Source organism: Aotus nancymaae, unplaced genomic scaffold, assembly GCF_030222135.1.
Source record: "Aotus nancymaae isolate 86718 unplaced genomic scaffold, 86718_ANA_hifiasm-v0.15.2.pri h1tg000007l, whole genome shotgun sequence".
NCBI lineage: Eukaryota > Metazoa > Chordata > Mammalia > Primates > Aotidae > Aotus > Aotus nancymaae.
The window spans coordinates 19,043,984-19,066,668 of NW_026988418.1; the positions used below are offsets into that span (position 1 = coordinate 19,043,984).

The 22,685-nt window shown below is 38.2% G+C and overlaps 1 long non-coding RNA gene across 1 annotated transcript in view; it reads left to right on the forward strand.

The window, feature by feature from the left end:
• LOC135272684 (uncharacterized) overlaps window positions 1-22,685 on the forward strand; it is a 258,860-nt gene that overhangs the window by 127,875 nt on the left and 108,300 nt on the right. Inside the window, exon 3 of the long non-coding RNA XR_010340686.1 lies at window positions 4,557-4,610. This is a non-coding gene — a long non-coding RNA (uncharacterized LOC135272684). The remainder of the gene's footprint in view (window positions 1-4,556; window positions 4,611-22,685) is intronic.

Below are 22,685 nucleotides of genomic sequence, written 5' to 3' on the forward strand. Positions count from 1 at the left end.
AAAGTGTAATACCAAGTGCTTGGGTTACAAGGAGCTGTGAATGAGAATTCTCCAATTTACTCTGAGTTTCCTAGCCAGGAAAGCAGAAAGTTAGGCCAATTTTATGTTAAAAAAAATCTTTGATCCTAGCAGTGAGATGTTATCCTGGATGATTTTTGTTCTTACAATGATGACACTGGCATTATGGGAGGGACAATCCTTTATTGGGTGAGACTATTCCACATATTGCAGGACATGGAGCTTCCCTGGCTTCTCTGCTTGCTGAGTGCTAGTTGTGTCCTCCAGGCATTGTGACAATCAAAAAATGCCCTCATGCTTTGACAAATGCCCCTTAAGGGACAGTGCTGTCCCTAGTTGAGAACCACTGAACCTAACCTATTTGGTTTCAACAAAAGAGAATGTCAGGATTCAGAGAATACTGTAGCTAACTGTTCAGGATCACACAAATCATAAGTTTCACAGCCAGATCCAAAATTCAGGTTTCTTGACTCTAGTTTGTTTTCTATTAATGTTCCATTTCTCAGTGTTTTTGTTTTTAATATACTGTCAATTTTACTTCATCAGTTATATACTGAAACAAACCCCCCTTTTGTGTTAGGAGATTATGCTTTAACTTTCCAATCTGTAAACCATTATCTTGTACAGAGAGACACTGGAAAAAGTTTTCCAGTTATCTCTTGGGCACACACCAGGGGGCTGCAGTACTCCTGGAAGCTTGAAGAGTTCTGAGTGAGAAGTCAGGATGCCTGATTTCCCCTACCAAGACTGTGCCAACCTGGTATCTTAAGGCCAGTTTGACTCAATGATTCTAAGAATTTAGACAGAAAAGCCCAGGCCCTTCCTTCCTTGGCTGCATTAATGGAGGAGTGGCTGAGTATCTCAGCCTGTGTGGTTGCTATCATGATGTTCATTAGGTGTTGAGAAATGCCTTACAGATGCTGTGCTAGGTAATGACGAGCCAGATGTTTTCTAGCTCCCTTGATCAGCAGGAGGATTGCCTGGGACCTTGGAGGAAAGAACTCTGCATTTATATCTGAAATCTGACCTGAGCTATTCTGCCTCTACAGCCTAAGTCTGTGTAACCTTGATCAAATCCTTGATCAAATCCAATTATCCCCTCAGAGTTTCACTCTGAGGGTACTGAACTCACATGGTTATTGGGGGTAATCTCCTCTGACATAATGGGAGAGTACTTTGCCTGTTTAAGGCAATAGATTGTGGCAGAGAACACTAGTGCTTACTACAGGTCTGATTTCCTTTCTTCTCAGGCACACAGCTAAACCTCATCCTAGCCCTTTGCACTCATGGCAGAGCCAGTGGCAGTTGGGTAGTAGTGATGTATTCTCTTCTGCACAGTTCTCTAATCCTCTCTTTTTCTGTGGCTGCCTTGGAGGTCACGTGGTGAAGGTGGCAGTTCCACAAGAGGGAGGAATCTGAGTTCTGAATCACCATGAAGAAGGCTGCTGGATGAACACTTGATTGAACTGTGGAATGGGCAAGAACTCTCAAATGTCAATGGCTTAACAATAAAGCTGTGCTTGTTATAGATACAAATGATAGCCTCCCCTGACTAATGAAATTGTTAATACAACCTAGCCAACTGTGAAAAAAAGCACATGAATGAATACGTCTCTCTTCTGTAGCTTTCTATATTTATCCATCTGCTTTTAGGAGTGATTCTGAAAAGCATACTAAGAAATTTCTGATAATTTTCATTTTTGTGTGTCTTTATCCAAGTGGTTCCAAAATCCACCCCATCTGCCTCTGCACCATTGGTATTTAAAAGGCAAACAAACTTACTCTATGTGACCTTGGGAAGGTCATCTTACAGATGAGGAAACTGGTGCTCAGGGAAGCTGTGTTACTAGGTTGTAGAGAAGATTAAATGAGGTCATGGATCTGAAGCGAGGAGCACAGTGGCTGGCACATAGGAAATGCTCAATGAATGTCAGTCCCAACATTCTTCATTCTCCCTGAAGAGCAAAAGACTTTGTTTCTTGTCAAAAGAATCACTGAGCATGGGGAGTGGTAGTTCAGGGGTAAACAATTCCTGATTCTCTTATCTCAACTGCAGCTCTATATAAAATCTCATTTTTTTTTTTTGAGGCATCTCAGACTGGAGCAAGTATTGTTTTTCTAGTCTTGGTTTTTTGGACAAATAACTGCTGTTCTTCTCTGGGCTTTAGTTTTTCTTTAGAATAGCAGGGCTGGACTAAATGAACTCCAAGAGCCCTCTAGCTCTGCCAGTGTGGAATTCCAACTTAATATGAGAAGACTGAAAGACTGTGGAGAGAAAGGGATCAAGGATGGGGAATGGGCTGCAATAGAGACTTAGCTGTATCACATAGCACGTCCGAAAGGACATAAACCATGCTCCAAGGTCATACAGAACGGATTTATGGTCTTGAAGCTCATAAATAATCCCTGGATGGTGGAATCATTTAAATACCAGTGGCACTGGATGCCACAATAGGAGACCAAGCCCATTCTTCTTAGAAACTAATGTTATTGTGAACTTTTGCTTTCTCTTCCTTTGTCTTTTCTTTCTTTTCTTCTTCCTCCTCCTCCTTCTCCTTCTTTCTTCTCACTCACTTTGTCTCTCCTGGCTCCCCTTTCTTCCCCTCTCATCCTTCCCTCTTTTCTACTCCCTTCTGTTTTCCCAGTCCTGCTTTGCTACTGAAAAGTAACAAATTTCCCATTTTTAAATAACTTTGCTATTTAAAGAACTTTCACTTCTTTTTGATGCATGTGCTTATTACCGAGGATTCAAACCAACTTATTTAGTTTATTATAATTTTCCCATCTTTGATTTAGCCTTAGCCAAACACTGGATGGGGTTGGGGTCACTTTTTGGATAAACAATCTTGATGACCTAATAACAACACTGATAACAGATTGACTGGTTTATAAATTCAGGAGAGTGCCAGGCGCCACGATTTTAACTATTATACTATTGCATACAGTTGAGGTTATTGCAGAAAGGGATTTTGGCAGGGAGCAGTTCTGGGAAATTCTGGGAAAAAAACAAGTTGAAGATAGGCTCTTTCCAACGCTGTTTATAGTCTTTAGGATAATTACAAATTCCAAGTTTCTGGGGACAAAATCATTAACTCTGACATTCCAATCAACCTTGAAATTAACTCTAATCTGAAGCTTTAGCCACTGAACAGATTTTTTTTTTTTTTGATATGCAATCATGTGCTTTTTTCCTTGGGGTAGAAAATTAAGAGCACGATTTGAAATCATATGGGAGTGTTATCATAGCATTTATTCCCAAGATGGCCTTAATTAAAATTACAGGGACATATGGAGATTTTACCTATATTAGGTCTACTTCCTTCCCTACTCATTATATGTTGGTTGAATATTTTAACTGCAAATTCTTAGCACAGTGCCCGGAAATGCTTTTGTGTACAAGAAGTCCAATAATTTCATTTTCTCAGCCACCCTGCAGCATAGGTATCACTATCACCATGTAGAGATGAAATTGCAGTAGTTTTGGACTTCAAAGTGGTAGAAAAAAAGATTTGATTCCCTGTCTTTGATTCCAAAACTTCTCTTTCCACTCTTTTGCCCAGAAATTCTTTCTACTCACTGTTGTTTTGGTTACCCCAACTCAACACCAATGTCTTTTTTTTTTCTTGTAAAGTACAAAAGCTTAAAGAAGATAAAACTTTGTAAAAAGGAATGCAATCAGATAAATTTCTTTTTTTTTTTTTTTTTTTTTGCGACAGGGTCTTTGTCACTCAGGCTATAGTGCAATGGTGTGATTATAGCTCACTGCAGACTCAACCTCCTGGACTCAGGCAATCCTCCTGCCTCAGCCTCCTGAGGCTAGGACCACAAGTATGTGCTACCACACGCATATAATTGTTTAAAATTATTATTTGTAGAGACAGGGTCTTACTATGTTGCCCAAACTGGTCTTGAACTTCTGGGCTCAAGCAATCCTCCTGCCTTGGTTTTCCAAGGTGCTGGGATTATAGGCAGGCGTCACTGAACTGGGCCTTCCATTTTTCATTAAGAAAGCATTTCATAGTTTTCTTCGTTTATTTCCAATAAACTGCTGTCTTGCCTTGGTGTTACAATTTTAGGTGTTTTGTTCTTTCTTCTGAATCCTCCATTCTATTTCTGTAAGTACCTTGAGGAAACAGGAGCTTCATGTGCTGTTCTGTATCCAGTGCTCAGCCCAGTGTCTGACATCTGCTGGGTGCTCACATATTGAGTACCCTCTACTATGTGATTACCCTTTAACTTGTATTTGCTTTCCACATGTGATCACACAAGATCAATATGATGACAGACCAGTGAATGTAGTTAGGTAGAGAGGATTAAAGCCTGTCATAAAGAATTAAAGATAGAGGGCACAGTGAATATTTGGGCTTATTTTCAACCCATGGGTGGGAAATATGTGAAAATATGTGAAAAACAAATTTGTGTTGTTTCCTCCCTATCAGTCCCTCTAGATATGCTCTATACTCTTCTCCTATTTACTCTGAGCCCCTAGAGTCTGGCGCCTATGGAATGTATCACCCAGGTTCTTTTTTGTTTTCCAGTTGAGTCTGGGCAGTGAGTACTACAGGATACTGGAGCAAAGACAAGAGAGAGTTGTGAGTACTCAATCTCTCAATTCCCCACCACGTCACTGTGGTTGCATGTGTTCAGCAGGGGCTGCATCCCTTTCCAGCAGCAGCCCTGGTGGGGCAGCCCCTCTTCCTGATCTTCCAGACTCCCTGGGCAATATTGGTCTCTCTCCTTGTCCCTTTAGCCATTGGGGTGGTAACAGCTTTTTGCCATCATTGGTATCTGGGTATGTTCCTATCTCTTGTTGGTTCCCTTAACACTGTCCACACTTCTGTAAATAATCTCTTCACTAAGTTTCCTTCAGCTAAACATAGTGGGTATTCTGTTTCTTGTCAAGACACTGACTGATAGAAGGAACAATGGACTGTGTATAATTACAGATGACGTGTTAACACAGGCTAGTGAAGCAGAGCCTTCTCCTAAAACTAGGAATGTGTCTGCTTCAGTGATAGGAAGTATACAAGCAGAGACTGTTGGCCTGGCATTATGGTTCTGAAGCCCTCATCCCATTATTCACTCATTCATTCATGCTTGTTTAATAAGCCAGTGAATATTTATTGGGTGGCCACTATGTCAGGCAATCTTCCAAATTCTGAAGTTAGATGACAAATAAAACTGACAAAATAGCTGGCCGATTGGAGTTTAAATTCTATTGAGAGAAGACAGTATTGTTTCAGGTGGGGATACAAGCTATGAAGTAAAAGAGGATAAAGAGTAAGGTTGCATGGCTCTATGTTTGCTTAAAAAATTAATCTCCAGAGCAAATACTTTTTATTTGTATTTGGGCCACTAAAACATGACTCTACCAAGGGTGAAAGCTTGTGTTTCTCATTTTTGCTCCTGGAAAGTGTGTTGGCTTCTTAGAATGTTCCATGAAGAAAATCAAGTTTTCATAAAATAATGGTCTGAGTTGGACATGTGCTGTTGTTCAGCTGAGATTGACTCACATTTTATATTCAGAATGTCAGATCCAGAAAATAAAAATATGTGGGAAGTGCTTGGTAGAGCATCTACCAGACAGTACACATTGAACAGGTGTTATTGTGTAATCCTTATATCAACCTACAAAGTAAGTAAAAATGATTATACCTTGCTTTATGGATGACAAAAATGAAGCTCAAGGAGGTTCAGAAAAAGTGGGGGGAAAAAAACCTTTGAAATAAGATATATGCAACAGATGATACTAACATAAACATACACCCATGAGCACATTCAGAACTGTGTTTGGTTCTTGATAAACTTCATGAAACACCATCATTTTTGTTACCACACAAATTAGCATTTTAGTATCTAAATGAAATATAGAAATATTTGAATCTACCTTAATTCATAAAAATGTATAAAACGCCCACAATCACTTTTTTCATTAATACTCATAACAAATGACTTAAAACAAGCCCCGTAGCTGATCCTAAACATTGGCGTGTAATTGTGCTATTGGAGAGAAACATTGTAAGTGATGACCTAGCTCAGTGGTTCCCTAATTTTTCTCTACGAAAGCTCTATTTTTTCTCAATAGTTGTCATTTTAAAAATAATTTCATAAATTTTCATTAGAAAAAAAGAGTACAGAATGAATATTTACTTTAATACTTCTTTAATATTGCTTGGAAAAATTTCAGTATTTGAAACAAACACTAGGTTGAGAAGCCCACATACTTTGTATGAACAATTATTAACGTTTATGAGAAGCCCTCATGAATTGTCGCCCATTTCTTTTTTTCTTTTAAATTTTGTTTCAATAGCTTTAGCGGGTATAAGGAGTTTTTGGTTACATGAACAAATTCTGTAGTGCTGGAATCTAGGCTCTAAGTGTACTCATCACCTAAAGAGTGTACACATTGAACCCAACAGATAATTTTTCATCCCCACCCAGCTCCCACCACCCCTGCTTCTGAGTTTCTAATGTCCATTCCACCACTCTGTATGCCTTTGCATCATTGCCCATGTAAAAATTATTTTTTTAAATAATTTCAACATTTATTTTATATTCATGGGGTACATGCACAGGTTTGTTACACAAGCATATTGTCTGACAGTGAGGTCTTGAGTATGAATGGTTTTGTCACCCAGGTAGTGAGCATAGTATCCAATATGTAGTGTTTTGGCTCTTGTCCGCCTTCATGCTCCCACCTTTAGTAGTCCCCAGTGTTTATCTCCAGTTATTTTTCCCATCTTTATGTTCAGTATACCCAATGTTTAGCTCCCATTTATAACTGAGAACATGTGGTATTTGGTTGTCTGTTCCTGCATAAATTTCCTTAGGATAATGGTTTCTAGCTGTGTCCATGTTGCTGCAAAAGACATGATTTCATTCTTTTTATGGCTGCCTAGTATTCCATGGTATATAGGTACCACATTTTATTTATCTAATCCACACTGATGGGCACCTAGGTTGATTCTATGTCTTTGCTATTGTGAATAGTGTGGCAATGAACATACAAGTGCATGTATCTTTTTGGTAAAGCACATTGTTTTCCTTTGGGTATATACCCAGTAATGGGATTGCTGGGTCAAACAGTAGTTCTGTTTTAAGTCCTTTAAAAAATTGCTTTCCACAGTGGCTGAACTAATTTACACTCCTACCAACTGTGTAATTGTTCCCTTTTCTCTGCAGCTTTGCCAGCATCTGTTCTGTTTTGACTTTAATAGTAGCCATTCTGACTGATGTGAGATGGTATCTTTTTGTGGTTTTAATTTGCATTTCTCTGATGATTAGTGATGTTGAACATTTTTAAATATGTTTATTGGCTGCTTGTAGATTTTCTTTTGAGAAGTGTCTGTTCATGCTCTTTGCCTATTTTTTAATGGGGTTGCTTTTTGCTCGTTGCATTGTTTAGGTTCCTTATAGGTTGTGGATATTAGACTTTTGTCTGATGTATAGTTTGAAAATATTATCCCTCATTCTGTTGGTTGTCTGTTTACTCTGTTGATATTTTCTTTTGCTGTGCAGAAGCTCTTTAGTTTAATTAGGTCTTGCTTATCACTTTTTTTTTCCGTTACAATTGCTCTTCAAAAGCCTTGGCTATGCTGATATCCAGAATGGTATTTTCTAGGTTTTCTTCTAGGATTTTTATTGTTTGAGGTCTTATACCTAAATGTTTAATCCATCTTAATTTTTGTATACAGTGAAAGGCAGGAGTCTATTTTCATTCTTCTGCATATGGTTAGCCAGTCTTTCCAGCACCTTTTATTGAATAGGGAGTCCTTTCCCCATTTCTTATTTTTGTTGATTTTGTCAAAGATAGTTGTAGGTGTACAGCATTGATTCTGGGTTCTCTATTCTGTTCCATTGGTTTATGTGTCGATTTTTGTACCAGTACCATGCTGTTTTAGTTATTGTAGATTTATAGTGTAGTTTGAAATTGGGTAACGTGATGCTTCTAGCTTTGTTCTCTTTGCTTAGGATGGCTTTGACTATCAGTCTCTTTTTTTTGGTTTCATATGAATTTTAGAATAGTTTTCTAGTTCTGTGAAAAATGACATTAGTAGTTTAATAGAAATAATGTTGAATCTGTAGATTTCTTTGGGCAGTACTGACAATTTAAGATGATTCCTCTAATCCATGAGCATGGAATGGTTTTCCACTTTTCCATTTCCATAAATGATTTACGTCATCTGTGATTTCTTTCAGCCATGTTTTGTAATTCTTCTTACAGAGATCTTTCACCTCTTCCTTGGTTAGCCATATTCCTAGGTATTTTTATTTGTAGCTATTGTAAATGGATTGCATTCTTCTTAAATTTTTTTACTTTTTATTTTGATAGGTTTTTGGGAAATGGATGGTGTTTGGTTACATGGTAAGTGTTTTAGTGGTTATTTCTGAGATTTTGGTGCACCTATCACCTGAGTAGTGTACACTGATACCCAATTGGAATTGCATTCTTGATTTGGCTTTCAGCTTGAATGTTATTGGTGTATAGAAATGCTGCTGATTTTGTTCATTGATTTTGCATCCTGAAACTTTTCTGAAGTTGTTGATACATTCTAAAAGCCTCTTGGTAGAGTCATTTGGCTTTTCTAGATACAGAATCATATCATCCATGAAGAGAGATAATTTGACTTCTTTTCCTATTTGGATGGCTTTTCTTTGTCTTTCCTGATTGCTCTGGCTAGGACTTGCAGTACTATGTTGAATAGAAGTGGTAAGAGTCAACATCGTTGTCCTGTTCCTGTTTTTAAGGAGAATGATTCCAGCTTTTGCTCATTCAATATGATGTTGGCCGTGGGTTTGTAATAAATGGCTCTTCTTTTGAGATATGTTCCTTCGATGCCTAGTTAGGGTCGTTTTTTTTTTAATCATGAAGAGATGTTAAATTTTATCAAAAGCTTTTTCTATGTCTATTGAGAAGATTGTATGGTTTTTGTTCTTGATTCTGTTTATGTGGTGAATTACATTTATTAATTTGCATATGTTGAACTAACCTTACATCCCAGGTATAAAACCTACTTGATTGTGGTTAATTAACTTTGATGTGTTGCTGGATTCAGTTTCTTTGTTAATTTTCTGCCTTGATAATCTGTCTAATCCTATCAGTAGGTTGTTGAAGTGCCCCACTATTATTGTGTGGCTATCTAAGTCTTTTTGTAGGTCTAGACATGCTTGTTTTATATTCTGGGTGTCTCAATGTTGAATGTGTGTATATGTAAGATGGTTCAGTTGTCCTGTTGAATTGAACCCTTTATCATTATGTCATTATATCATGCGCTTCTTTGTCCTCCTTTACTGTTGTTGGTTTAAAGTTTGTTTTATCTGGTATGAGAATAGTGGCCCCTGCTCTTTTTTTTAAAAAAATAACTGTTTGTGTGACAGATTTTTCTCCAACTCTTTACTTTGAGCCTGTGGGTGTCATTACATGCGAAGTCAGTTTCTTGAAGACAGAAGATGTATGGGTCTCATTTTTCTTTTTTTAAATCGAACTTGCTACTCTGTGCCTTTCAAGTGAGGTGTTTAGCCCATTTATTATACATTCAATATTAGTAATTATATGTGAGGTTCTGATTCTATTGTGAAATTGTTAACTGGTTGCTTTGTAGTTTCTATTGTGTAGTTGCTTTACAGGGCCTGTGAGTTATGCACTGAAGTGTATTTTTGTAGTAACAGGCATTATTCTTTTGTTTTTATGTTTAGAACTCCCTAAGGATCTTTTATAAGGCTGGTCTAGTGGTAATGGAATTCCCTTAGTGCTTGCTTGTCTGAAAAAGTTTTTATTTCTCCTTTACTTACAAAACTTAGTTTGGTGGGATATAAAATTCTTGATTGGTATTTGCTTTCTGTAAGAATACTGAAAATAGGTCCCACTCTCTTTTGGCTTGTAAGGTTTCTGCTCATAAGAAACCACTGTTAGCTGATGGGGTTCTCTTTCTGTGTGATCTGACCTTTTTCTCTAGCTTGATATTGCCTATTTCTGTCATCACGCTTTAGGCTGTTCACTATTTCAGAAGAACTGTTTTCTTCTCGTTCTACTGTTCATTCCTGTGTATAAGAGCATGAGGCAAAGTTCTCAGCTCTCTTGGTATCATGATGTACCTTTACAAATTTATACAGTCAATTTTTTTATGTTGTAGAAAATTTACTGAATGAGAAGAAAATGATCCTGACACTGTTTATAGGAAAATTGTTTATAGACTACAAAACAGCATTAATAATATACAGTAGTTTTTGAAATTAGAAAATGTTAACACTGAGATTCCCATTGTACATTTTTATACTTTCTAGAATGTCTAAAATTAACTTGTAGAATTTTTGGTTTTTAAAACTTTCCTTTTTATGAGCAAAGTATAACTTACATATAATACAAGTTACAAATCTTAAACTTGTGGATTGATGAATTTTTACAAATGCATACCCCCATATAATTACCATTTAAATCAAGATATAAGTCTGTCCCAATGGCTCCGGAGGTTCCCTCCTGTCCCTTACCAATCCTATATACTCTATAAAGGCTACAACTGTATTGGCTTCTATCACCATTGATTTGTCTGCTTTTATAGTTTCTATGAATGTAATAATACAACATTTACTTGCATTGAGTCTCCTTTATTAGTGAGATTGATGCATGTATTGTGTAGTAAGATTTTGTTTTTCATTGCTATGTGGTATTCCATTCTGTGTATATGGGGCATTTGGGTCAATTTCATTTCTTGAGTATTAATAAAGTTGCTATGATATATTTTATTGTACAAATTAACAAACTTTTAAGTATATATCTAGATGTTAAATTGCTTGGTCATGGATTGTGCATTCTTTCAGCCTTAATAGACTCTTCTAGTTTTCCAAAGTTGTTCAGACAGGTTACACCACTACCAGCAGTGCACAAAAGTTCCAGATGCGTTACACTTTTGGAAATGCATGGTATTGTTATTTAAAACAAATTTTAGTAATTCTTGTGGTACGTAGTGACATCTCATTGTGGTTTTAATTTTAATTTCCTGATGGATACTAATGTTGAACATGTGCCAATGGCCATTTGGACATCCTCTTTCATGATATGCTTCTTTAAGTCTTTAGACTGACTTATAATTGTATTATCTGTCCTAGTCTTATTGATTTATAGGAATCCTTTAAATTTTTATTGTAAATCCTCTGTTGGATATGTGTAGTTTAAATATCTCCCCCTACTTTGTTGTCTTTTCACTATCTTAATGGTAACTTTCAATGCACAGAAAATTTTATTGTTACTAAAGTCATATATATGAATCCTTTATGGTTAGTGTATTGTATCCTATTAAGGAAATATTTACCTACCTCAGGGTCATAAATATATGATTGTAGGTTATCTTCCAGAGGCTTTTTTACTTATCACATTACATTTACAATCCATCTGGGATTGAATTTTGTGTTAAAGCTTCATTTTTCTCTATATTAGTATTCAATCAATTCAGGACAAATTATTAGAAACATCATGGTTTTTCCAGTACACTATAGACATCATTGATATAAATCATATGACCATATGTGTTTACATCTGTTTTTGGAATTTTTTGTTCCATTGGCTATTTGTCTATTATGGCACCAGAACCACACTTGTTTTAATTAATTTAGATTTATAATATGTAGAATAAATACTCCAAGTTTATTCTTCCTTTTCCAAGTTATATTTGTTTGGATTGGCTCTTTACATTTTTATATACATTTTAGCATCAGCTCATTGATTTCATGATGTGAGCTGTGTCAGCACTTTACCCAAACCCCTTGCATCTCTTTTACTCTTTATGTTTGCCCAACCCCGACTCCCTCGTTTCTGTGTGTTGTGTGTTTGCTTTCTACTTCCTGAACCTGTGATTCTCACTGAAGGACTCCCTAAAAGTTACTAGAGCCACTTTGCCCACCTGTGCAAAAAGCAGGACATGCCTGGGAGTTTATGCTCCTCTGGGCAGATGTTAGCAATAACTAACTGTTGTAGGAGTATAAAAGCCCAGCTTATTTGCCTTGAAGGAGGAAAGCTTTGAAGTGCAACTTACACCTGTGCTCCTTTGTCAGATCAGGCTGAAATAAAAAGCTTGCTTGCTTTACTCCCCTTGCATATTCTACTTGCCAGTTTTCTAATCAGTTTTCTTTTTGAGAACATTTCCTTAGTAAAGTACTTGAATACAAATCCTCATTTCAGAGCCTACATCTGAGTAATCCAAACTGATATTCCAGGAAAAGAGTTCTTCTGGAATTTCTGATCGGGATTGCACTGAAGATATAGATCACATTGAGGAGAACTGACAATATTAAAATATCAAGTGCCCCAATCTATGAACACGGTATATCCTTCAATTTATAAAGATCTTTAATTTCTTCAGTAATGTTTTATAGTTTTCTATATACAGTCATGCTTCACATAATGACTTTTTGGTCAAAGATGAACCAAATATATGATGATGGTCCTATGAGATTATAACGTAGCTGAAAAATTCCTATTACTTAGTGATGTTGTAGCCATCATAACATTGTAACACAGTTACCTTATGTTTTCACAAATTTAGTGTAGCCCAAGAGTATATTGTTTATAAAGTCTACAGTAATATATAGTAATGTCCTAGGCCTTCATGTTCACTTACTATGCATCATTGACTCACCCAGAGCAACTTCTAGTCTGAAAGCTCCATTTATAGTAAATGCCTTATACTGATGTACCATTTTTAATCTCATATACCACATTTTTACTGTACATTTTCTATGTCTAGATATGTTTAGATACAAAAATACTTACCATTGTGTTACAATTGCCTACAGTATCAGCACAGTAATATGCTGTCCAGGTTTGCAGCCTAGGAGCAATAGGCTATACCATGTAGCCTAGCTGTGTAGTAGGCTACATATCTATAGTTTTAAATTTTTAAAAATTTTTAATTGTATATTGACTAGATGTGTAGTAGGCTATACATCAATATTTTTATTTTCTTTAGATTTTTTAAAATTTATTTTTAATTGTATGTTGACCTTGTGAATTTAGTGGTCTTACTGGATTCATGTTACCTCTAATAATTTATCCATGTATTCAGATTTTCTACATATACCACATATACCATTATGTCACTTGTGTATAATAACAATCTTATTTACTCCTTTGCCATTCTTATGCTTTTTTTTGTTCCTCTTGACTTATTGCATTTGCTGGAAACTTCCAGTACAATACTGAATAGAAGAGGTGATAGCACAAACAGCAAATTTCACTCACTCCACTGGACATCATGAATATATGATTTCCAGAGTTCAAATTATCAGCCTAGCAGTATTGGAGGAATAATGTATAATCTCAGTTATAATAAGCATCAATTTTATACATTGACAAAAATTTGACACCATCCTGTGAAATGTATTACATATATTGTCACTTAAGAACCACTGACCCAGTGTATTTACCAACTAGTTTATTTACCTTCATATTTACCAATCAGTTAACTTTCAGAGATTAGGGGTGAAGCTTTTGTGTTGCTGAATTTTGATAATATTACAGTGTTCAATGTTTTTGCCCAGCCAATTGATTTGTCTTCTCTCTTCTAATGTTCCCAAGAGAACTACACAAATAATGACTAAATAATTATTTATTACATTAATGATTGTCTAAGTACTCTATTCTCTAATACAAGACCATCTTTGACCTGCTCAGATGAACCCAGCTGTGTGACCTGCAAGTTTATTCTACCACTTATTACACTTATTTTATCACTATTTGTTCAACGACTTTCCCAGGATCAATTAAAGCAGAAATTGTATATGTCTTACTTGGTTAGTATTCTGTTCTAATATCCTGGCAAGTATATGTAATAAATCTACCATTTATTGATGCTTAACTAGTGTAAGAGAGGTGGATGTCTAAAATGTGACTCCACCTATATGACACAAAGCCCCAGTCCACTCATGTATTGATTCAGTCATTAAATATTTCAGATATATCAACATCTGCCAGGACTCTTGCTAGCCAGTTTTTTAACCAATATTTTATTTAACTCTCTCAATATTCCTGCAAAGTCAATATTTTTATCTCTATTTTGATGAGTAACCTGGGGCTAGGAGAGGCAGAGCTCATATCCAAATTTAAATCTGTTTGAATTCAAAAGTGATGTTTTACACAAAACTGAATTTAGGCTAACAGAAGGAATATGGTGGAGAGTAAGCCTAATGGAGGCATGGTCACTGCACTGGAAGATCTGAAAGGCTGGCATGTGTCACCAGAAGGGACTATTACACATGCTTCAGAAAGCAAAACTGTAACCCATCAGTTACAAGCTGCAGATTTCAGAAAACAAAAGGAAAGAAAAAGGAAGAAATTTCTGAAAAGAATTGTTCAATAGGAGAATGATCAGCTGTATGTATGGCTTCAGAAAGCAAAACTATAACCCATCAGTTATAAGCTCCAGATTTCAGAAAACAAAACAAAGAAATTTCTAAAAAGAATTATTCAATAGGAGAAGAATCAGCTTCTTTAGTGCTATGAGCACCTTGCGCTGTTCTTCTGGCATAGACTCAGTACTAAGATGTGAATACCACGGGTTACTATAACATCGACCCTGCTTTTTAGCAGCTCATGGTCTTTAGGAGGAGCAGGACATCATGCCGCAATTAGGCATTTACTCATTTGCTACTTTAGAGGGCAGTCCAAAGCGTGACAGAAGCATAGAACTAGGAGTGCCTGACAACTCCTCTGCAGAGCCTTCCTGGAGAAATCTAAACATAGGTAGAGAACCTTCTTACATTAAAAAGTAGGAGAGTTCTATGTAGAAAAGAAGAAAAGGTAATTTCAGGCAGAGAGAAAGGCATGTGAAGAAGTCCAGATGCCTAAGGAGCTTGCAGGGTGTACGGCTAGAATGTCAGTAGTTTAATTGGGCTAAGGCTAGTGTGCAGTGTTGGGTAGTGACCTGGAGAAGGGAGTCAGGGCAGGCAGCAGATCATGAAGGGCCTTGAAAACCCCCAGTGGAGGTTGGGCTTTTCCTTGAGTCCCACAAAGTGAAATTCTAAGCCAAGGTTTGCCCAGAACTGCCAGTCCATCTCCTCCATGCCTCCCAGTGTCTCTTAGTGAGTCCTACTTCTGGCCTCAGTGTGGAAAACATGTTAATTAGTGATGAAAACCCCTCAACTCTCCAGGCCGGTAAAGGCTTCCTGGGAGCACTTTGCAGAAAGAAAGCCTGGCTGTTGCTGTCAACAGTTCCAGTGACTCCCGTAGTAACAGAGTTTCTGGTCCCTAGGCGTTTTCCCCATCTCTGGGGTGTGTCTGCCTCGGCTTCACTCAGAGGATCACGTCACTGTGGTCTGGTGCTCCAATGTGCGATCCATCCAGCCCTGGAACCTGTCAGGGACACAGGGAATTGCATGTGTCAGGCAGAAAGGGGCAGAGTCTTAAGGGCTGGGACAATTTTACACATAGCTTTTTGGCTTCCAGTGGTGTTTGTGGAAAAAGAATTTTTGCAGAGCAGTGAGGAGCTCTCCCTCCCCTACCTTTCTGTTTTTCTTTCACAGGTCATCCTTATTTTTGTGTAGAATTTTGAAAATAAGTTATAGACCTATTCGTTTTTTAGCTGTAGTATCAATTAAATTATACTCATCTGGAGCAAATCTGGCTACATTATCCAAGCAGTTAGCAATATCATATTTGCAGATGAAAATGAAAGGGGAGGAAGATACAGATTGGGGGCAAACACTGAGGGCAACGAGAACCTGAAGGTAATTTACTTGAATAGGCGTCTCAATCCTCTTCCAATTTAATTGAGGAATTTCTTTAGTTAGAAATAATTCCTCCTCTTCACCATCTGAAGCACTCTCCACTCCCATCTAATGATTACCATGATATTGATCCTTTATCTATCCCTCTCTACCCTCTGATCCATTGTTTTTATTATCCTTCTCTAACCTGCTTTTGCCCAGGAAGGCTGACATCTATAGACCACATGACCCAGGCGCTCCTGACCTCCAGCTTTCAGTCGGGTTTGGCCAATAAAAGGCATTGGCAGGAGACGACAGAGTGGATGGAGAGAGAGTCTAGATATGTTATTTCCTACCCTTCTTCCCCCTGCCTGGCCGTGGTCTGCAGAGACTGCATGCCTGTCTACGGCTATGACTCCTGTTGAGTCAGCCACCTTTCTTGGCTTCTGGTTTCTCTGGTCTGTGGCAATGCTGTTCCCTTCCCTTGCTTTCTTAGGTCTGGGGTGGAAGTATCTCCCTTCTTTTGCCTGTGCCTGAATGTCTCATGTTCTTGTTTGTTCCCTTAATTCTGCCCACGCCTCTTAAAGAAAGCCTTTTGTTAAGCTCTGTTGGGTTAAATCAGAAGGATTTAACCAAGTCTTCTTGTCTTGCCAGACCTAGAGTGACAACACGACCAAACCTATTAATTGCATTTCCCTGGGACCTTTCTTCTCTTTCCCCCACTACCTACTCTGCATTTCTGGGTTTAATTTGAATAATGGCCTCCCCTTCCTGCCTGCCTTCAGTTTGGCCTGTTCTCCCTTCCATCTTCATGCTACAGCCAGAAAGATTTTGAAACTGCACATGTGAACAGGCTACTTTTCATGCTACTTATCATCCTTTTATGGTTCATTGCTTCTTTTCAAATCAAGGTTAAACTCTGCCTGCTTACAAAACCCTCCATGACCTGGCCTTAGCCTCTCCTTCCATCTGCTCCTCTCTGCCTCATGGGACCTCTGCTCCAGCTATGAGGAAGCGCTAGCCTCATTCCATGTCCATCAGGCATGCTTCTGAGCTCCCAAGATAATGGCTGTGTAAGTGATATTATTGAGCATCGAGCTATATTTTTTAATAGATAATTCTATTTAATTCTCACAACAACTCTGTAAAGGATATAACTGTTTCCATTTTACGGAGGGGGAATCTGAAGGACAGATAAATAAGAGAATTTATCTTATGGTTACTCAGCTGGGAAGTGGTGGAGACAGGTTTTGAATCTGGCTCCAGAGGGCATGTAGTAGTCAATGAGAACCCGAAAGTCAACTCTTATTTGAGATCCCAGCTCACATGTAATCTCCACTGAGAATTTTTTCCTGATTTTTTTCCAGTTGAAGGAGTCATTCCCTCGTCTAGGTTTCTACAACATTTAGTTCGTTGACTCTACCAAACATGCTGCAGTTGTCTATATCTGTGCCTGAGGATGGTATGCTTGTGGGCTGTGAGAATGCTTCTTATGAGAAAGCTTTCCTTCATCTCCTTTCATTTGCAGGCATGGTGTTAGATGCTGGGCACACTGCATGTGCTCAATAATTGGGGAATGAGTGGATCAATGAATATACTTTGAACTAGTCACTTAGCTCAAGACTGTTTGTACATTCAGAAAAGGGAATGTCAGTTAATTAATTTTAGAGATTATGTTCAAATGTTGAAATTTATTGAGAACCCCTCATGCATTGGGCATTGTTTAGGCAGAGTAAGAACAATGAACAGGACAGAAATCTCTGATTTCTTCAAGCTTGCATTTGAGTTACTGAATAATACATTAACAAATGTGGAATTAATAAATGAATAAAGGAAGAAAAGGAAGAAGGAATGCCAATCATACCTGAAGCAATTAGATACTAAAAACTTCAACCATGTGTCTTTTTATCCTAATGTAGTAATTTTCTATTTTTTAATATATGTTCCATATGCCAGAGCTAAGCAAGGTTCTTTATGTATTTGACTTATAGGGATGTGGTGGGAATGAAATAATATAGTTTTTTTTTTTTTTTTTACACCTGGGAAAAGGAGATAATGAGACCTGGAGAGGTTGGAGGATCTTCCTATGATCATGCAGCTGGCAAGTGGAAAGGTTCTAATGTCAGCCTGTCTGCCCCATCTGCCTGAGTTCTTTCCACTCTGCTCCACCACTTCCCATGATGTAATCACCAGCCTCTGGGTCTACCATTATCTTTCAACATCACATGGAAGCATCTAAGCAGAGGGACTGCTAACATTTCAGTGAAAAAAATTAGTTTGCTTAATCCTCTCAACAATCCTGAGAGAGGGACATGGATATAATTTTCTCCGTGAGCATCCTAATTCTACAAATATTTCTGTGGGATCAGTAGTGATATCCTCTTTATCATTTTTTATTATGCCTATTTTAATTCTTCTCTTTTTTCCTCTTTATTAGTCTGTCTGGTGGTCTATCTATTTTGTTAATCTTTGCACAAAACCAGCTACTGGATTCACTGATGTTTTGAAGGGTTTTGCATGTCTCTATCTCCTTCTGCTCTGATCTTAGTTATTTCTTGTCTTAGGCTAGCTTTTGAATTTGTTTGCTCTTGCTTTTCTAGTTCTTTTAGTTGTGATGTTAGGGTGTCGATTTTAGATCTTTTTTGCTTTCTTCTGTGGGGATTTAGTACTATAAATTTTCCTGTAAACACTGCTTTAGCTATGTCCTAGAGATTCTGGTACATTGTGTCTTTGTTCTCATTGGTTTCAAAGAACTTATTTCTTCCTTGATTTCATTATTTATGAGTTTCCAGTACTCATTCAGGAGCAAGTTGTTCAGTTTCAATGTAGTTGTGTGGATTTGAGTGAGTTTCTTAATCCTGAGTTCTAATTTGATTGCACCGTGGTCTGAGAGACTGTTTTGATTTCCATTCTTTTGCATTTGCTGAGGAGTGCTTTACTTCCAGTTATGTGGTCAGTTTTAGAATAAGTGTGATGTGGTGCTGGGAAGAATGTATATTCTGCTATTTAGGGTGAAGAGTTCTGTAGATGTCTATTAGGTCTGCTTGGTCCAGAGCTGAGTTCAAGTCCTGAATATTTTTGTTAATTTTCTGTCTCGTTGATCTAATATTGACAGTGGGGTGTTAAAGTCTCCCACTATTATTGTGTGGGAGTCTAAGTCTCTTTGTAGAGTCTCTAAGAACTTGCTTTATGGATCTGGGTGCTCCTGTATTAGGTGCATATATATTTAGGATAGTTAGCTCTTCTTGTTGCATTGATCCCTTTATCCTTATGTAATGACTTGCATGGGTCCCAGAGGCAGGATTGAAACCCAGTTTTGTCTAACTCCAGAGCTCATGCTCTCTCTTCTATAGCAGCACTATCTAACAGAGCATTCTGTAATGGTGGAAATGTTCCATACCTGCATTGTGCAATATAGCAGGCTCTAGCCACCTGTGGCTGTTGTGTACTGGAAATGTGGCCAGTGCAATGGAGGAAAGGCATTTTTAATTTTATATAATTTTAATTAACATAAATTAAAATCATCTCATCTAGTTAGTAGCTGCCAGAGTAGATGGCTTAACTTAGACCATGAAAATTACCTATGACAAGGACTCCTTATATACCTCCTCGTCTCTTTTTTCTCTTCCTCCTATCCCTCTCCTTTTTCCTATATTCATTATTTACTGAGGTCCAACCATATATAAGGCAGAGCATGGATGGGGGGTGGGGTGGAGCAAAGATGGTCAGCCCTGGTGCCTGCTCTGGCTTCTGTTCAAGGTAGGGAGATTAGACATGTACATAAATAACTTAAATACAAAGTTGAAGATTTAATGTTCTAAGTACCCTGAGAGAGGAGCAGATAAGGGGTGAGGAGATAACAAGGCTCAGCCTGGCTACTGATAGGCTGTCAGGGAAACATGAGATAACTGCTGTAAATGCATGTTAACAGTAACATACTTTGTAAATTGTCCAGCACTCTGTAGACATGAGCTATCTAAAACAACATTGTCTTAACCATGTGCGTTAACAATATTCCAATTATAATCTCATTTGATCTTCACAAGCCCACTGTGAGGTGTGCAGCATCACATTCTGTTTCTGAGACATGGAAAGGGGCACTCAGAAAGGGGACACATGTGTCTAAGGAAAAATGGCTGGTGGGGACAAAGCCTGGTGTGTGGCTCTAGGTTTCCTCATTCCAGCATCAGGAATCTTTGTACCTCCTCACTGCCCTTGGCAGATTTTGAGAGTCATTACTATCTATCCACCCTTATTACTGGCATCAGCATGGCTTGTAGGAAAATAATTCCTGAGGTTTAGGCAATTCTGCTGAAGCTAGCTGGATGTGCTACAGCTACGCCCCTGACCTAGGGCAGGTCTTTGAGTACATCAAGGTCTTTGTCATAACAGAGGATGTGCCAGAGAATGAGGTCAGTGGTGAGGCCATCCTGGTGTGTCCACAGTGGATCCAGATTCCACAGCCCTGCAGGTTGTCCAAATGGGCAGGCTTCTGAGGGACTCATCAGCCCTCCTGGCATTTATTCCTGAAGAATCTCAGCCCAGGAGAATCATTAGCTGGTTATATAAAAGGCTGGTAAGTGCCTTCCCATCTTTCACCGAGCTCTGTCCTTTTATGGAAAAGTAAAGGCCCCCAAAAGGCAAGAGCTTCTCAACTTCCACCTCTGTTGTGTTAACTCTGTATTTATTGAGTCCCAAACCATGTCTCCAATCAAATCAGTTTAGGTCTTTCTTCAGGGTTTGCTTTGAAAATTTCATACAGAAGAACACTGTTTGCAAATTATTACATAATTGCATTTGTTAATGTCTTCAGGAGATGGCTGGTGGGTGAGTGCCCATGGATTAGAGTGCCAGTGCTGGGAGGGCCCTTGGGGCTCATCCATCAAAACCCTCTATTATGCAGATGGGGAGACTGAAGTTCAGCTAAGTGTAGTGACTTGCTCAGGCCACATAGCAAACTGGTGTCTTAATTAAAAGGTTTGTGTCCATTTCTGGTGCCAGAAGTGTACAACCTAAGAAGCTTGAAGGGAGTGCACATTCCGTTAACACAGATCTGTTCCCTGGGGGTTCTGATGGGGAGCCAGGTGGGTGGCACATACAGAGCACCATTGTCCCTGCCTCATTATGAACTTGGAGTCCAGCCTGAGGTTCCAATGCAAACTCAGCGTAGCTTCACCCTTCAAGGTCCAGTTTTATTTCTGCTCCCTCCGGAAAGATGTCCCAAACTTTTCTAGCATACACCGGTGCTTCTCCTCATTCACCTCTTTACATTTTTATTGTCTATCCCAGACCACTTTGACTTTCTACTGGATACACACTCCAAGTAAAAAGAATTAGCAGGTATTTAACACCTGCTCTGGGCCAGGATTTGCATGATTATCTCATTTAAGCCTCTCTGCAACCCATGAGGAGGATGCCATTATCCCTTTTTTTGGAAGGCAGGGTGCTAATTCTCAAGAGTGCAGAGGTAGTTTGCTCAAGACCACACAGTAGTCTCATTAATTTAGTCAGTAAAATTTTATTATATACCTGCCATGTACAGGCACTGCTGTAGGTGGAGCAAAGCCCTTTATCTCATGCAGCTGATTTTCTAGTGAGAGAGGCAGAAAATAAAAGGTAGACCAATTCACTTAAAGCTTTAGTCAAATGAAATTGCATATTGTTCCTGAAAATATTCCACAATTTTCCTAATTTTGCTCCTGCTTTTTTCCCCATCAGGAAATCTCTCTCTCTAATTTAAGGATTAAAAATCTACACACCCTCTGGGCCCTCAAACTGGATTTTGAGAGCTAATATTTATTGAACAATTACTATGTGTCATAACAGAGGATCTAAGCTCATGATATGCTTTATCTCTTATCCTTGCAAGAACTCAATGAGGTCTGTACTATTATTATCCAATTTTTACAGACAAGGAGACTGAGGCTCACAGAGGCCACACTTGTCCCTTACTGCCTCCTTGTCAGCTGTGTCTATTACGTGGTAGAGTTAGGATCTGAATCTGGGTAGCTTGTGTCCAGAACCCATGTACTTAAGTATTACTTTATTTCAGTCAGACAGGACTCTTTCCACCTTTTAGCCATGTTGGAAGATGCTGTATGAGACAGTGTGGTGTGGAGAGAGATCACAAGAATGGTAGACAGAAGGTCCAGGTCTGAGCCCAAATTAAAGCAATTATGTCATTTTTCTGCACTTACGTTCAAGACAAGCTGAGAGGTTCAAATATTCATCTGTATATAAATACTTTCTGTTATAGCCTTGAGATTCATAATAGATGTTCAATAAGTGCTTGCCGAATCTGAATCTGGATGGAGTATATATGATAGTCCTTTCCTCCCTGGCACATTGTAACTCTCCAATAAATTAAATTCCATTGATAGTCTTTATCATTCCAACATGCTACCATAGGAAAATAATATATTTTTTCCTTGTTCATCATCTCATTCATCTACATATAAGCTTTATCCTGACTGGACCATATCTTATTCACTTCCATAAACACAGAAGTGATCCAGCATATACATTGCATAATACATGCAATAATTGTTTAATGAATGAAATGATTCCAAATGACAAAGCTTGTTATATTTAAATACCTGCCTTCCTGGCCACATGGCCAAAGCTGCGGGCCCAACCTGAGTCTGGTGTCCATCCCGGTCCAGTTTTCTTTCTTTCTCTAAGGAATTTGGAATTGAGAGTTGGAGATGGAGTCAGCTGACTGTGGGAAACAGGACAGAGTCCTGTGAAGTTCAAGGCCATTTCTGTTAATCTGGCTATAAAACAAATTACCTTAGTAGTGTACATCAACCATTTATTTAGCTCATGAATTCTGAGGGTCTGGAATTTAGAAAGGGCAGAGTGGGGATAACTTATTTCTGTTCTACAATATATGGGAACTTAGGTTGAACATGTAAAAGTTGGAGGCTAGGATTATTGAAAACCTTATTTACTCATGTCTAGCTGTTGATGTT